The 15289-nt window shown below is 45.0% G+C and overlaps 1 long non-coding RNA gene across 1 annotated transcript; it reads left to right on the top strand.

Annotated features, from left to right (window-relative positions):
• The first annotated feature begins 1346 nt into the window (after positions 1-1346).
• Positions 1347-14638, top strand: LOC116596562. Its single transcript, XR_004288179.1, has 3 exons — positions 1347-1372; positions 6733-6944; positions 14391-14638. It is a non-coding gene; the product is annotated as an uncharacterized LOC116596562 (long non-coding RNA).
• The last annotated feature ends 651 nt before the right edge of the window (positions 14639-15289 follow it).

The following is a 15289-nucleotide window of genomic DNA, read 5'->3' as shown; positions in this document are numbered from 1 at the left end:
GTTTCACAACTCATAAACCACAAAGCTGAGAACTGAACCCGAGCGGCCTGTCCCCAAAGCCCACATGTTTCCGTGACATTATTTCAATACCTCCATGTCGGCTATAATGTCAGTGCGGTGAGGGAATGAAAACAGTGCAGGAGCAGGGGTTGAAGCTGACCCTGAAGATTGAGTTCAGGGGTCAGATAACCTCTGAGAAGGCAGAGGGCAAGGGGAAGCCCTCAGTCACAGGAACGCAGAACCAACCAAGGTTCTCTCACTTGGCTTCCATCCCAACACCATGTCTCAGTGAACCAATCTCTTACCAGGCAAGTAAAGGGTATCGAAGTGTCAGGGACCAAACTGGTGTGAATATTCTCTCCCCTCTGTTTCCCTCTTGTTCTTCAGAGGTTCATTTCTGCTTTTTCGATTTTGTTTTTCGGGGGTAATTTTTTAGATCTTGATTTGACCACCGGTAGAATTAGGTTTCCATCCTCTTGAATCTTTAACATGTTTTTGTTAACTCTTACAGACTCACTCCTTTCAGGAGCCAAGAAACATATTCCTTAAACATGAGTGTGATGGACCGAATATGTGTGTCCTTCCAAAATGTTTATGTTGAAACCCTAATCCCAATGTGATGGTATCTGAAGGTAAAGCCTTTGGGAGGTGATTCCATCATGAGGATGGAGCCCTCAGGAATGGGATTCGTGGTCTTTTAAGAAGAGCCCAGAGAGCTAGCTAGCTTTCTTCTCTGCTGTGGGATGAGGCAATAGGAAGAGAGCCATCAGAGGGCTGGAGGAGCACACCTCCCAGAACATCGCCATGTTGGCACCCTGACCTCAGACTTCCAGGCTCCAGAGCTGTGAGCAGTACATTTCTGTTGTTGATAAGCCACATCATCTATAGTATTTTGTTACAACCGCCTGGACCGACTAGGCAGTAGGGTACGCAGAGCCTTCTCTCTCAGAGGAGAATGCATTCTGTTCACCTTCACTTCCTGCCTCTGTTCCCAAAGCTTAGGTGAGCAGCACTGCAGGGCTGTCCTCCTGAGAACCCGTATTTACTCTCTAGGGACTTGACCTGTTCCTAGTGAATCTCAAAAGAAATACTATGCAGCAGCCCTTTGAAATGAAATGCTTTTCTATTGAACCGGAAAATAATCACATCCTCCCATTTACTCTTTAGGGTACAAATTGATCTGACTTGATTTGTCAGGGAGCCAGAACTGCAGGCAAATAGACGCCGGAGAAATCAACCAATCTTTTAAGCCAGCAGTAATTGTTCCTCCTGTCGGCTGGCTAAATGACTTGTGTCTGGAGGAGATGCTCAGAATGAATCCGAATGCCTGAGGTGACAGAAACACTGAGCATTCCACAGTGGGCTGTCTCGAGTAAGTGTTTCTTCGTGTCTTACAAGGGCTTGGCTTTTGTGTTTCCAACCTCTCTCCCTCTTATCCTGTCTCCTGGGGCTAATGTCATTGGGGAGCAACCAAAGGCAAAGCATGTAAATAAGAGTAAGGAAAAATGGTATGAGAATGAGAAGAGGTGAGGAGTGGCGTGTAAACCGAGGATGCGTTTTCTTGTACCTGGAGCATTAGCAAACCCGGGAAGTTCCTCTAGTATCAAAGCAGAGGGAATGAAGACCCTTTGCTGGTTATTTGTTCGTTATCTTTAAATTTAAGAAAAGGAAAGAGTTTCAAGATTTTGCTTGTTTATTTGACAGAGACACAGTGAGAGAGGGAACACAGGCGGAGGAGTGGGAGAGGGAGAAGCAGACTTCCTGCTTAGCAGGGAGCCTGATGTGGGGCTTGATCCCAGGACCCAGGGATCATGACCTGAGCTGAAGGCAGACGCTTAACAACTGAGCCACCCAGGTGCCCCTAAAAAAGGAAAGAGTTTAAATAGACAAAGAAACTGAAAAAGAATGTAACTGATATTCAGGTACTAACTACAGAGATTTGCCATTTTGCCATATTGATTTTGGTTCCCTACCTTCTCTCTTTCCTTCTTCATATCTCTCTCCTTCTTCTTTAGAAATAAAATGTAGCTGTGTAGCCAGATCTCTGTATTTCCACTCCACTGTGTTATTCTTTTTCTTTCCAGAGAGAACTGTTATCACAACACCAGATTTTATCTTTCTTGTTCATTAAAATTTTGCTATGTAGAATACATATAGAAAGAATATGTACTTCTCTTTGGAGATGAGCTTTTAATATTAACTCTTGTGGTTTTCCTATAAGTATCATTTTGAATTTTTTATATTTGACATCATATTGCAATTTATCCATCCTGATATCGGTAGGTCTAGTTCAAGTATTTTAACTGTGGCATTGTATTGCTTTCCAAATTTATTTCATTCTCCCCTATTGATAAACATACTCTTCCCTACCACAGACAATGCTATGAAGCATATTCCTGTTAAGGTGTCCTCAGACCCAAGTATGAGATTTTCTCTTTAGGGTATATAGCCTAAGATACAACCTCAGAGTAGAATTGTGGGGTAACAGGGGAAGCTTTTCTTCAATATCATTAGCTATTACCAAATTGTTAAACTGGGCACTGAAAAACAGTTTGTATGGGGACACCCGGGGTGACTCAGTCGGTGAAGGCTCAGGTCATGATCCCAGGGTCTGGAGATTGAGTTCTACATTGGGCTCCTTCCTCCTCCTGGGGAGTCTTCTCTCTCTGCCTGCCATCCCCCCCCTGCCTGTGCACGCGAGTGCACTCTCTCTGACAAATAAATAAATAAATAATCTTAAAACAACAACAACAAAAAAACCCAGTTTGTATGGCATTCTCCTAATGACTAAAAAGGAATAAGCTGTAGGAAATCAATATAGCAAGACGCAACAAAAACTAGTTGAATCGGGCCAATTGGTTTATTCTCTGTAACCTGGTCCATTATATACATGATTTCTCCTCTTGAAATAAGAATATAATGCAATCTGTATCCTACTTGAGGTAAAATAGTGCGTGGATTACATATATAGATACCATGTCTCTATATATCTATATTCTCTCTGTCTGTATATGCTATCTCTCCATATTCCATAAATAACAATAGACAAGTAGCTGGATACGAAGTCCTAGGTTACCCCTCTGAGCTCCAAACTTTCATTCCCTAACTTTATTTTCAAACTTTGTTGAAATATCAACCCAGCTGGGGATATTAGCTTCAGTGTATACGTAACCTAAAACACCTGTAGGAGAGCAGCTCTTCAGAAAGGGAGGATGTACGAAGCACCTGGATGAGATCGGAGTATCTGGTGCAGGTCTGGGAATCTCTGACAATCAGGAAGAGAAACTGAAGAAGATTTTAATTTGGCTGTGTGACCAGCCTGGGAGTCTCTGTGTGGACACATTCACGGATGCTATTGACGGAGCCTCATGTGCTCACCCTAGACCCCCTCGCCTTCTCCCCAGAGGCTCTCCTCTTTGTCTCCAGGAGGTTCCCCAAAGAGTTGGCATCTCTTGGCTGCTCATTTTGTGCATTGACTCCTTTGTCAGGGGCCCTTATCCTTGTGTGGGTTGGCTGATGGGACCGTGGTACGTCCATCCATAGTCTTCCCCTCTGAGGAAGCCAAAGCTGCTGGGGTCTGCCCACGGGAGCTGGGGCAGGGTGAGGAAGGGAGACATCCTGTCCCCAGCTCTGTCTCCTGGGCTCTGAGGCAGAGTGTGTGTGCCTAGATTTCCTCAAGTTCTTCCTTCAGCTTCTGGCACCATTCCTTTTTTTTTTTTTTTTAATGAGATTTAAAATTAGTCCTTTGCAATGGATTTACAGTCAAGGTGCGGGGAACACTAACCCATCCTTGCCATTGTCACCTCGCTTTCCCAGCTCTTCTCCGAGGCACCCCACGGCTGCACTCTAAATCTCAAAGCCCGCAGGAATAGCACTTTGTGGCGGTGGGGAGATGGGACCTTGGTGGGGAGATGGGACCTTCTTGTTTCTTGGAGCCTATCTAAATCCTTGGGGCAGTTCAAGCAGGACACCCTGTTCTATTAGCATCACTAAAGATCGGAAGCCAACAAAAGCCTGTGCAGAAACCACACTTGTGAATGGAGAACAGAGTTGTAGAGACACAGAAGAACAAGCTTGACTGGAGCTTAATCTACTGCCCACCCCTTCCTCCCCCTGCCCAACATTACTTAAAACACAGAATCACATTTGAAGAGTCTTTTTTTTTTTTTTTAAAGATTTTATTTATTTATTTGACAGGCAGAGATCACAAGTGGGCAGAGAGGCAGGCAGAGAGAGAGGAGGAAGTAGGCTCTCTGCTGAGCAGAGAGTCTGATGTGGGGCTCGATCCCAGAACCCTGGGATCATGACCCGAGCTGAAGGCAGAGGCTTTAACCCACTGAGCCACCCAGGCGCCCCTGCATTTGAAGAGTCTTCAGCATCCCACCCGTTTCGGTTATCTACTGTTGTATAACTAACCATCTCAAAATGTAGTCACTTCGATTTGATCACACTCAACCGCTATTCACTATGAAAAAGATCCTGCTAATTCAAAATAGAAATGAAGTTTTTTAATCTAATAAAAGCTACCTATGAAAAGAATGTAGTGACTTACAACGACAGTGATATATATTTTTTAATTAATTAATTTATTTTCAGAAAAACAGTATTCATTATTTTTTTACCACACCCAGTGCTCCATGCTGTCTGTGCCCTCTATAATACCCACCACCTGGTACCCCAACCTCCCACCCCCCCGCCACTTCAAACCCCTCAGATTGTTTTTCAGAGTCCATAGTCTCTCATGATTCACCTCCCCTTCCAATTTACCCCAACTCCCTTCTCCTCTCTAACACCCCTTGTCCTCCATGCTATTTGTTATGCTCCACAAATAAGTGAAACCATATGATAATTGACTCTCTCTGCTTGACTTCTTTCACTCAGCATAATCTCTTCCAGTCCTGTCCATGTTGCTACAAAAGTTGGGTATTCATCCTTTCTGATGGAGGACAGTGATGTATTTTTTCCCACCATTCTCGGTTGGCTGTGTGGTTCCTCTGCTGTTTTCCCCCAGGGCTCACATAAGTGGCTGTACTGAACTGGGGAACCAAAGTGGCCTCATCCATGAAGATGGTCCTGACTGTGGCCTGCAGTGCCTCATTTTTCTCCATGCAGCCTCCCCTCCTAGTGGGCTAGACTGGGTTGCTTACATGGTGTTCAGCATTTCAGAGGGAGGAAGCCCCAGTGCTTCTTGAGGGCTGGGCTCTGGAACTCTTCTGCCACATTTGATTGATGAAAACAAGATGCAGCCCAAGCTCAAGGCAGAGAAGCAGACTCTACCCCATGAGGAGAGTTGTCGCACAATATTGTGGCCATATTTTTCAGTGTACTACATCACTCCATCCTTTCTATGGCATCTCTGCTATTATTCACCTTGAATAAGATTAGTGAAGGGGTCCTGACTTTTTCCCTGGGCAACCTGTTTCATATAGACCACCCAGAGCCTTCTCCCTTCAGATGAATACCGTCTTAGTTCAAAATAAGCATCAGGGTCCCATGGTTTTTTAGCTAGTATTGGGGAAACAAAACATTTATTGGGATGAGTAAAAGGAAACTCACATTTAGGGTACGTAGATGGAACAACTTACTTTGTCCGAGTTCTGTTTGAGCTAGGAATGCCATTTGTGGGAAACAACCTCATTCTGAAGGGCTAAATTGGGCCAGTGTGGGGCTGAGGGGAAATAAAACTAATGAGCTGACCAGGGCTGTGCCTGACTTAGTCTGGAAAGGAAAAGGATAAAGGGGGCCCTTGTGGATTCCAAGTTGTTCAGCTTAGTTCACTAGAGCAAGGCAACCGATAACTTAGTTGGGGAGAAAGTCCTAGTCAGGAATAAAGTGTACCCAGGGCTATATATATCTCAGGAAATTAAGTATCGTCATAAGTAGTTACACGGCACGAAGATGCAGGAGAGGTGAGAGGATGCCGACATGGTTTTGGTCTAGTGCCTTGTTACTCCTAGTGTGTGTGCTGGGCCACCAGGAGAATCTTGGGCCCATCCCCAAACTACTGAATCAGATTCTGCATTTTAACAAGATCCCCAACTAATACATATGCGCATTAAAGTTTGAGAAGCCTGGGTAGCCTTCTTGATTCCATTATATTATATCCCATGTGAGGCCCCACATAAAGCTGGCCTTACTTCCAAAAAGGAGCCATGCTTGGTCCTACCCAAGGCTTTCTGGGAACAGAGAGGGTCCAGGCTCACTATGGGCACTCCTAGTCTATGGCCCATTTCTCTAACCCACTGAAACTCTACTGAAAGCCATGAACCCTATCCCCAGAATGGACATGCACAACCATAGACATGTAGAATTTCATCACATTTCATGATTCCTCTGAAGACTTGGTCTGGGGAGCCAACGTCAAGAGCTCATGCTCTGTAGCCAGTCAGGACAGGTAGTCATTGCAAGCAGGTCCTGCTCTGGTTTGAGTACCATGGGCAGAAGGGGTGGAACCACGCAGGCTTAGGTCACGCGGGGTTCTCACCAAGATGGAAAGTGACGCACACGAAAAGCAAAGGACAGGCACCAACTGTTTACAGAGCTCAAGAAACTGTGTTTATAACACATAGTTTGCCAAGGAGGTGATAGTGAACAGATGTGTCATTTGCAATTATTCCTAAAGATGTTAATTATGTAAATGGAGTCTCTGATTAGGGTTCTAAAAAAAGAACCCCATATATTATGGAGTGTTAGATGTGCACAATCAAGCATGCTCGCTGACTGTTCCTCTAGGTAATCACTGTTGGTGCCAGACTCATCACCTGGGCTGCCTGGTTTAAATGTACCACCCTGAGAGCCAGAGAGGGCTTCTGGAAGCCCTTTCCACCTGCAGAAGGTGAAAACTGGAAGTGAGCTTTGGGATCCTGGAGTACATCTCCGTCCTTGTAAAGAGGCAGAACCTGAGGCCCAGAGAAATTACGTGACTGGTCACTAGGAGAGGGAAGGTAAGAGCCCCTGTCTTTTACGTCATCAATTTGCTTTTCCTTGCCTTATAGTGTCAACAAGGACATACACACGTCCATTATCAATTTTCTAGTTGGAGTCTACTTTGTGAAGAGAGGGCCGAGGGAATGATGTGAACCGAATATCTCCCTAACCCACTCAGGGTAGGCATGGACGTATGCGTGTAGAGAAGAGGAAAGTGAGTAGTTAGAATACCAGAGGGGTTTAGAGTCGAAGCCGTGCTGTTCAACAGAAGAGCCACGAGTCATCCGTGTCTATTGACGTTAGAAATAAATAAAATTAAATAGCATTTGAAATTTAGTTGTGGTAGTTCCATTTCAAACGCTCCGGAGCTGCGTGTGGCTACTGCCTCCCATTCTGGATGACACAGAACATTTCCATTACTGCAGAAAGTCCTCTTTTGGGGAGGACTTTCTAGAGTCTCGTATCAGATTTTCTGAGTCTGAATCCCAGTTCTGCCACTTAGAGGAAAAGCTTCTGTGTGTTGTTTAATAGTTCCCAACCTCAGTTTCCTCATCTGTAAAATGGGCACAAGCCTCAGAGCCTCAGTGGCTTGCTGTGAAGATTAGCAAAAAGAAGCTTGTACTTACTAAGCACTAAATAAATGCTATTACTAGCCTCACAAAGCATGTGGGCATCCTGGTTAAGCCTGTGTTTGGGGCATCTGGCTGGCTCAGTCACGAGAGCATGGGAACACCCACCCCCCCCCACCCCCCCCACCCCCCCCCACCCCCCCCACCCCCCCCCACCCCCCACCCCCACCCCCCCACCCCCGGTGCTGGGAACAAGGAGAGGACAGTGTGGTGTGATTTGTGAGAAGTGGTGGTGGGCGGGGAAGGTCCCCTCGGGGAAGATCAAATTGTCAGCGTCCGGCTGCACAAGGCTGGGTGTGGCAGAGACCTCAGCCTGGCTGTGCCGCTGGTGGTGGTCTCCTCTCCTTCACTGCCTTTGTGCTAACTGCGTGCCTGCTTGTCCACAAGAGGGAGGCAAGGGAAAGGAGAGAAAGAAATCCTCAAAGTCCAGCTGGTTCTTTGCTGGCAGCTCTGGCCAGAGGTTTGCTGTGGAGGAAGATGAAGCTCCTGATGCAAGTAAGACTGCCTTTCCGAAAGGTAGCTGCGTTTTCCTTGAAGCCTAACCCCCGCAGAGAGGATGCCCCCCCCCCCGCCCCCGCCCCACGCAAGGCCATTGGTTACTGGGAGGGTGGTACTTCATGGCCTGTCCAGAGGGCTCGGACCATTTTCACACCTGGCTGGAGGCTGGGCCAGCTTCCCAGCAGCCCTCGGGGCAGCTGCACCTCAAGGGAGGTGGCCGATGGGGAGAGGTGGCAGCTGTCCAGGTAACTTAGTGACATGGCCCGCCACTCCACGGTATCAAGGACGCTGTGGGGCTCGTAAAGCATCTCGCTAGGCATTGCGAGAAGGTATGACAAAATAATTCTGTTTGCCCTGAGGGAATATTCAGCTAATTTAGGAGATGGTGAGCCAAGGGACAAAGGGGACTTGCGGTGGCCAAAGAGAAAGAACCCGGTGGCGGGATCTGTGGGTGATCTTGCTGCCTGGTCTGCCCTCCATGAGCAGCAGGACTGGGGGCCGGTTCTCGCAATTCTCTGGGCCTCCTCGCTCTCATCACGAGCAAATGTCAGCTGATGGACTGCGTGATGGTGAAGTTCTCCATGGCCAGAGCCCTGGGCTTCACAAGCAGAGGTGGGGATGTGAGTATCTCCGCCACCAAGGAAGACTCTTCCACTGGGGATGAGACTTATCAGATGGAAGTGTAGAGTGTCCAGTTCCACACGGACAACACATTTCTTAGTGCATGTCCCATACGATATATTTGGGACGTTCTTTTTTTTTTTTTTTTAATTAAGATTTTATTTATTTATTTATTTATTTATTTATTTATTTGTCAGAGTGAGAATGAGAGAGAGAGAGAGTGTGCGCACATGCAAGGGGGAGCTGCAGGCAGAGGGAGAATCACGCTTCCCGCTGAGCAGGGAGCCTGATGTGGGATCCCATCACGATCCTGGGATCCTGACCTGAGCCAAAGGCAGATGCTTAACCAATTGAGCCGCCCAGGGTCCCTACTTGGGATGTTCTTATGCTGCAAGGCTATTTGTTGTTTGTCCTAAATACAAATTTAAGTGGGCATTCTGTATTTTATTTTTTAAAATCACTTAAAAATTTTATTTTATTTTATTTATTTGGGAGGAACAGTGTATGAGAGAGAGAGAGTATAAGCAGGGGAAGCTGCAGAGGGAGAGGGAGAAGCAGGTTCCCTGCTGAGCCTGATGCGGGGCTTGATCCCAGGACCGGAGATCATGACCTGAGCCAAAGGCAGACACTTAACCACCTGAGCTGCCCAGGCATTCTGCATTTTGTGTTTTATTTGGCAAACTGCCTCTCACCAAATATTTCTGCCCCTCTCACTGTGCAGGGGGTTGTTTCTGCCTTGCTGCATCCTCTTTCTGGGACCTCCTTGGCCACTGAGGGACAAGGATGGTTGTGACTAAGGCAACACCTCTGGCTTCTCCTTAGGCTTTCACTGACTAGACGCAAGAGCTAAGGGCTCTCTTCACCACCCCCCCCCCCCCACCCCGGAGCAGGGGAAGCCGTAGGAAACTCTCCCTTTTTCCGCTTCCTACTGCAGACCTCAGCCCTTCTGATGGCTGAGGGAGTGAACTTGCTGTCAGCTCTGAGGGCTCATTCATCATGGGCCTGCTGAGAGCTCGGGCCCCCATGTATGCATTTGGGATGGGAGCAGAGGCCCCATTTGTCCTAAACTATAGCCTTTTTTTCCTCAGTTACCTTTTACCAGTGAACTCTGCATTTGGGGTGTTATTGGGTGCTTGGCGGCTTAATAATAAGCTGATACTTTCTTTCCAACTGGGTCAGTGCATTTCTCTCTTTTCCTATTTGGCCTAAAAGGGAGGAGATTTGAGACTGAGGTCCCAAGCCTCTTACATCATTGTTGTGTCTATGAATCAGACTTACTGGCCCACTTAGATCCAGCCTCCTTGATGGGGGAAAAAGTAAAACCGAAGTGGATGGCACGTGAGATCATTAGGCTGGGGGAGGAGGAAGAGATCAGATCTGGGTCCTCCAGACACCTGTGTTCTTACAGAAGTGGTCTGAGAACTTTATGTTGTAAATAACAGCTTGCTGCATGAAAGAAGGCGGGCAGGGCTTAAGGCTGGTTACCCAACCCTGATGTTTCTAGTTATGGATGTTTACATGAGAAGGTTATCAGAAGATACCTCTTTTTTTTTTTTAACCCCCTCCCTTTTTATTAACATATAATGTATGATTAGCCCCAGGGGTACAGGTCTGTGAATCAGCAGGCTTACACACTTCACAGCACTCACCATAGCACATACCCTCCCCAGTTTCATAACCCAAACACCCTCTCCCTGCCCACCCCCTTCCCCTGGCAACCCTCAGTTTCTGAGATTGAGTCTCTTAGGGTTTGTCTCCCTCCCAATCCCATCTTGTTTCACTTTTTCCTTCCCTACCCTCCACAACCCCCTGCCTTTCCTCTCAAATTCCTCAGATCATATGATAATTGTCTTTCTCTGATTGACTTATTTTGCTCAGCATAATACCCTCTAGTTCCATCCACGTTGTTGCAAATGGCAAGATTTCATTTCTTTTGATGGCTGCATAGTATTCCTTAGTTTATATATACCACATCTTCTTTATCCATTCATCTGCTGATGGACATCTAGGTTCTTTCCATACCTTGGCTATCGTGGACATCGCTGCTATAAACATTCGGGTACACATGCCCCTTCAAATGTAGTGATCATAAGGTACCTCTTGAGATCCTTTGCCAGTTATAGTGGTGGCATTTTCATAGCTCAGGCTCTTATTTCTTGCCTGGACGTTTGCCACCCAGCATTGTAACTGCATCCCTCCTATACTTGATTTTCTTAAACACAGACCTGATGATGTCACGACACTGCCTGAATCTTACTATTTTCTACAGAAGCAAGTCCTCTCTCCTTAGCAGGGTACACAGGATGCTCTGATACTCTTCGAATTTCAGCTTTTCTCTAGGAATTCCCTCCGGCCTCCCAGGCACTCTGGGTGTAGCCCAGATCAAATGCTAGTTGTCTCCTAAACCTTCTTTACATCTCCAAAACTTTGCACATTGTTGGACTTCCTTATGTCTAATATCCTGCCTCTTTGCTCTCTGGTCAATGTTGTCTTTTGAGAACTCCCTCAAATGTCAGCTCTCAAAGTTGTCTCATATTTCCCTCTCCCCTGATCAAAAATATATTCTCTTCCTCTGTGGTCTCAGACTCTACCATGCTGCATTGTAAATTTTGGGCTGCCAGGTGTCTATTTCTCCTACTTGTCTAGGAATTCCATGAGGACATACGTTTGTATCATCCATCTTTCTATCCCCCTTCAACGTCACATGCCTCCTCTTTCCTACTTGTGACAGCTTCTGTCACAGAGGGGGCATTCAAGAAATAATTGTTGCGGGCCCCTGGGTGGCTCAGTGGGTTAAGCCGCTGCCTTCGGCTCAGGTCATGATCTCAGGGTCCTGGGATCGAGTCCTGCATCGGGCTCTGTGCTCAGCAGGGAGCCTGCTTCCTCCTCTCTCTCTCTCTCTGCCTGCCTCTCTGCCTACTTGTAATCTCTCTCTGTCGAATAAATAAATAAAATCTTTAAAAAAAAAAGAAAGAAAGAATTGTTGTATGCATAAAGACAATAGAATGTGGCCCACAGAGCTGATGTTTCAGTTGTTTTAATTGTGTGACGTGTGTGACTTGTCAGATCAAATAAATCTTTGGGTGGAAATGACTGTGTTGAAATGTTAGTATAGGAGCATACTGCAGCCCATAAAAATCCAATAGATACTGTAATTTAAATGAGGGATATTAAATCTTTATCTCAAGGCACAAATCAGAATAGAGCCACAGCGTGAAACACTTGTAATAGACGAACATTAGCGTCAGTATCAGCATTCAGTAATCCTTCTGTCTTTGGGGCAGAGAATGCCTATTTGGTACTAAACCACGTCTCGTTAATATATACATTGTGACTATGACTTTATGGAAGGGTTTTTTTTTTCTTTGTCACGTGAGATTCAATGGGTCAGCAAAATATCTCTGTTGGCAAGTACCTTGTGAGAGGCTGTGAGACTGATCACAGAGTGGGGGGTATTTATTTGCTACTTTGCCTAAATGAAATATGGAGTGACACCTCTTCTAATGATTTATTTCCTTTAGTACACACTGGGCATCAATTTAGCTCCCAAAGACTAAAGCTCTTCAGGGGAATCAGAGTCTGGAGATCTTCAGGGGAACAACCACAAAGTTAGAAGCACTCCAGAGAAAGAATACTGGACGTGGGGTCAAGTTTCTAGTCCTGACTCTGTTACTAACTGGATGAAATAAGGCAGGGAAGGCTTTTGGCTACCCAGCCCTGAGGAGTCTGTTTCCAGATGTTTACATGAGATGGTTATTGAAAGGTACCTCTTGAGATCCTGTGCCGGTGTGTGGCAAAAAGAGCAGTAAGTGTGGTCCTTGATGAGGGAGCAGGAGGCTGGCTGAGGACAAAGAAGAAGCTGGCGCCTTGCACCCCCTCTTCACCCCCTCCCCTCCATATGTGTAGCATTCCTCAGGCACCCCTGACTGCCATAAAATGATAAATAGTTAACTTGCAGGGATCGCAATCCTGCAGAACAGGAATCTCCCTTGCTCTACAAGATGTCCTAGAGACCTAAACAGGGAGGTTAACTTATCAATAGCACAAATTTCCAGAGGCAAATAACTCTTGGTTCCTGAAGCCCTAATGTCTCCCTCCCCACCATAAACTGGAGGAGACTGAGGTAAAAGGGAATGTAAACGATAGCCGGATCATAATGCCCCACCAAGAATCTCCCAACAATCTTGATGTTAATACCTGACCTAAGGACGACATTGATCAAGCCATAAGGGCAAGGACTCCCCCTGGCACCTTGTAGGCCCTCCCTAACATGTGAGAACTCTGTTGAAATCTCCCATCCCTTCACCACCTCCCCCCAACCGTGGGGGTATATAACATGCCTACCCTCACAACCCGGGGCAGCAGCAGCTCTTCCTGCCCACGGGTCCTGTCTCCGTGCTTTAATAAACCACCATTTTGCACCAAAGATGTCTTAAGAATTCTTTCTTTAGTCATCAGCTCCGAACCTCATCCCACCGAACCTGACTTAGGTTCTGGGACTTCATCAGTCCTGAGGAAGTGACACAACCTCTGAGGGCCTCAGTTTCCCAGTATTTGTAACAAGGAGCCTCTACTGGGGATCTTTGAAGACATTTCTCTGCTCTGTCATTTTGATCCTATGTGGTCCTCTGCAGGGACAGATGGACCATGACCTTAATGAAGCTTAAGTTTCAGGACTCTTTTCTTGCATAATTCCTTCCAAAAGCCCCAGGAGGGCCCCCATCAAAGTCTTTTACATGGCCATAAATTTTTGTAAAGTTTCAAAAGAAAGATATTTTGGCTGAAATCGGCTAAGGCAGCGGCCTCTTTCTACCCCTCCCCAACTTCATTACAATTCCCTAGATGTTGGGGGACCTTGAAGAGATGGCAGGCATTTTTTGGATCCAGATAAAGGGAAGCTGAGTTGGGGATATGTTGATTTTGAGTTTAATGATAGGTCTTTATGGTAGTTCCCCTGTTGTTTGCCTTTCTCATGTAAGTATGGCTTCCACGAATATTTCTACCACCTACTGTGGCATGAAGATACAAAGCCACACATGGTGTCATGGAATGAAATGCTCCTACAACACCTGGCCCTGGAAGCATGCGGGGAAGGGGAGGGAGACAATGCTTGGAATGTGCAGAGCCAGAAGGTGGTCTGTGTCTTGCAATCATCAAACATGTAAAGGTAAATGGAGGATTTGGTTCTAAAGGATGCCTAAAAAAGGAAAGAAAAAGAAAGAAAGGAAGTGTTCTTCCATCAAGAAAATACTCAGTAATGCAGCATATACCATTATAAACACACTGTTGTTGTTTTCTCTCTCTCTCTCTCTCTCTTTTTTTTATGATAAGGGCTCAAAGTAGAATTTACCAGAATGTCCGCATTTGTAGGAGCGAAAACCTTTAATAGTATTAGAAATAGTAAGTCTGTGAGGTTGCAGGTTTTATGCATCTCAAAATAATTCTTAGCATAGATGACTCATCTTGTCTAGATGAATTCTGCTGGTTTTAGATGACAAGGCATGTAATATTGATACACTGCATTAAAAAGCTTCAAAGAAACAAAAGTTCTAGTGACAGAGCTCCTATATTCATCAGTAAGGCAATTGATGTAGGAGAAGAGTAATTTGGTTTTTCTATTATGTAGCTCAATATATTGTAGACACAATTTAAAAATGTATTTGACATACTCTTGTAGATGTCTTAATTTCAGATTAATTTTGTATCAATTTTCAGAATGGTTGATTATACTCAAATTCAAGTATGAAGGGAAGAAACTCTAAACTGAAATGAAGAACACTAGCAGAAACTTCAAAATGTTTTTTACTTGATCACAACAGAAGCTAAAAATTCTGATGGCCAAAATCACAAAGACAAGGGACATCTGGCTGGCTCAGTTAGAGGAGCATGAACTCTTGATCTTCAGGTCATGGGTTTGAGCTCCACATTGGGTGTAGAGATCACTAAAATAAGTAAATAAACTTTAAAAAATCATGAAGACAAGAAATAGCATGATAGCAAAGAAAATATAGATAAAATGATAACTGAAGAAGGAAATTTGTGTGAATTGGGACATTCCAGGACAAGCGATGGCAAAGCAGAAGGGAAATGAAAGTAATGTTCCACTTAAGGACACGGACTACAAAAAGGTTAATGAGTATCATTGATGAAAAGGGTATTTAAAATTAACCATTGCACAAGGAGCCTGAAATGCCGTGAGTCTTCTAGTTCACAGCTGAAGGAAACTGGATAGAGCTTATCCCAGATTTGACAAAACTCTGAAAATCTGACATGACATTGAACAAGTTGGAAGCTGAGAAAAACTTCCCTAAATGATCAATAATAAAAAACCATTTCTTGCAGACTGAATTATGTTTTCCCTCTCTCTATAGGTAGAAAGATGACAGGAACCATTGCTTATCGTGTAATGAAATGGCCCAAAATTTAGAAAAATAATAAAGATGTGTGTTATCAGTTCACTTGTAAACATTTTTTATCATTTCCCCCCTGGATTCTGTGATGTTTGTGACTTTTTCAACTCCTGGAAATTAGTATTTTATTATGATTTATTTCTTCATTGTAAATAATATTCAATTTGTACTCAATTTTTATTTGTAATTTTGTATTCTCTTTTG

This window comes from Mustela erminea, chromosome 7 (genome assembly GCF_009829155.1).
Source record: "Mustela erminea isolate mMusErm1 chromosome 7, mMusErm1.Pri, whole genome shotgun sequence".
NCBI classification, from domain to species: domain Eukaryota; kingdom Metazoa; phylum Chordata; class Mammalia; order Carnivora; family Mustelidae; genus Mustela; species Mustela erminea.
The sequence above is the reverse complement of the archived record's forward strand: the minus strand, read 5'-3'. Positions and strand labels throughout refer to the sequence as shown.